Source organism: Pteropus alecto, unplaced genomic scaffold, assembly GCF_000325575.1.
Source record: "Pteropus alecto unplaced genomic scaffold, ASM32557v1 scaffold121, whole genome shotgun sequence".
In the NCBI taxonomy this organism is placed as follows: Eukaryota; Metazoa; Chordata; class Mammalia; order Chiroptera; family Pteropodidae; genus Pteropus; species Pteropus alecto.
The window spans coordinates 6,766,952-6,769,430 of NW_006434369.1; the positions used below are offsets into that span (position 1 = coordinate 6,766,952).

Genomic DNA, 2,479 nt, shown 5'->3' on the forward strand with positions numbered 1-2,479 from the left:
TTAGTTGATTATTTCAGTATTCATCTTCGTAATTTAAATAATAAGTTATATGTTTACTTCTTGAGTTTTTAGTTTTAGGAATCATCGGTTGATTTCCTGATAGGGGACTAAGGCCATAGCTCTCTCTCAGAATACACATACTTCTTGCCTTTCTCAATCTCCCAATAGTTTTTAACCATCATTTAGTTTGGGTCAATACTCAGTATGTACATTATTAGTAGCATGTAAATGCTAATCATAGCATCAGCCATATGGTACAATTGATTAGTTTTTCAGTTCTTATGCAGAATTTGCTTTTCCTGTTAATAACTTCCTTTTCTTCTCCTCTTCATTTTCTACCCCTTTTTCGTCTCAAACTGGCTTTCATTTGTGTAGCTTGAAGGAATCTCACCATGAACACTGGGGGAAGTATTAGGGTGACCCAAAAATGCTGTTGCAGCCTCTGATCATGTAGTAAGGCTCTCTCAGAGGAGAGAGCAGTCATTCAGATTAGGGGCTTGAATGTAGCACTTCCACATCACCTCTGCGAGCTATAGTGCCTTTATATGAAAGATGGTGATAATGTCAGTACTTATGTTGCAGTTTTATTGTAAGGAATAATGATTAAATGAATAGCAGTGTTTGGCATGAAGTAAATGCTCATTAAGAGCTGTTATTTTAATTATTCTCTGAGAGTAAAAGTAGTAGGAATTTAGGAGGCTAATTTCCATCCAGAAATTTATTACTTTTTCCTTAATCTTTTTCCTGATTAAGCAATACATATTCATCAATAGAAAATTTGAAGAGTTACACTGAAGAAAGTGTAAAGAAGCACAAAAGAAAACTTCTCATAATCCCACTATACAGAGGCAACTGCAGTTAACCTTTTGGCATATCTTGTATCAGTTTCTTTATTTTTTGCCGAAACTTTTTTGTAATTTTCATGATTACAATGATACCGCTTATAACATTTTGAATTCTGTTCTTTTTTGTTGCTTAACATTATATTACAAAATTTTCATATCATTTAAAAATCTTTGTTAGCAAATTTTTAAAATGAAAATTGCATAATATTCAACTATAGCGCCGTAAGGTGACCAACCATCCCCATTTGCCTAGGTCTGAGAGGGTTCTCAGGACATACCACTTTTATTGGGAAGTCCAGGGCAAACGAGGATTGGGTTGGTCCTCCTGCTTTTACACACCCTTTTAATTGGATGATTAGGTTCCCTCCCATTTTTTAACCTTGTAAACAGTACTGATGTGAGTTTTTATAGCACTTAATGGTCTTTCAAATTATTTTTATAATAACTGCCCACCTCCAAACTTCTCGAGGGGAAATGACATCTTTGGCCTAGATTTTTCTGTTTAACCCATAGGGCCTGGAGCAGTTATGTAAATGCCCAATTTATATGGTACCAATCAACTGATTGATTGACTGTTTATTGTTGTTGTAGGTTGAATTGTGTCTCCCCAAAAGATATGTTGAAGTCCTAACTCCTGGTACTTGTGAATGTGACCTTTGCAGATGAATTAAGATATAAGTTAAGCTGGTCTACAGCCATACTACCCTGACCTGAGCAAGCCAGATCCTGTCTGATCTTGGAAGCTAATCAGGGTCAGGCCTGGTTAGTACTTGGATGGGAGACCACCTAGGAAGACTAGGTGCTATAGGTGAAAAAAAAAAAAACGGATTGTAAGATGACAAGATCCTTGTAATCTGTGAGGTCAACCAAGGGTTACCTCACCTAAAAAAAAATTAGTTAAGCTGAGGTCAAACTGGATTAGGGTGGCCCCTAAATGCAATATGTCTGATGTCTATATAAGAAGAGGAAAAATGATACAGAGAGAGATAACTCAGAGAGGAGAACACTATGTGAAGACACAGATACACAGAGGAGAAGATGCCATGTCACGATAGAGGCAGAGATTGGAGTGATGCAGCTGCAAGCCAAGTGTCTTAATCCGTTTGGGCTGCTATAACCAAGGACCACAGACTGGGTAACTTAGAGAGAATAGAAATTTATTTCTTATAGTTGTGGAGGCTGGAAGTCCAAGATCAGAGTGCCAGCATGGTTGGGTGAGGCCTCTTTTCTGGGTCACAAACCTGTCATTGTATTCTCTCATGGAAGGGATTAGGGATCACTCTGAAGCCTCTTTATAAGGCACTAATCTTATTCATGAGGGTTCCATCGTTATGATTTAATAACACCCAAAGGCCCCATCTATTCATATTATCACCTTTGGGTTAGATTTTCAACACATATAGATTTGGGAGGGAACAAACATTCAGACCATAGCACCAAGGAACACCAAGGATTGCTGGCAACTACCAGCAGCTAGGAGAGAGAACGTAGCTCTGCTGAAACCTCAGTTTAAAACTTCTAGCTTTCAGAACTGTGAGAAAATAAATTTCTGTTGTTTTAAGCCATCCGGTTTGTGATAGTTTGTTATGGCAGTTCCAGGGAATTAATACAGGTGCCTTGGGTGAAAATGGAAG

General features: G+C 37.8%; 1 pseudogene; it reads left to right on the plus strand.

Moving 5' to 3' along the window:
- Positions 1-1,532: 1,532 nt before the first annotated feature.
- LOC112477693 lies at positions 1,533-1,656 on the plus strand (annotated as a pseudogene).
- The last annotated feature ends 823 nt before the right edge of the window (positions 1,657-2,479 follow it).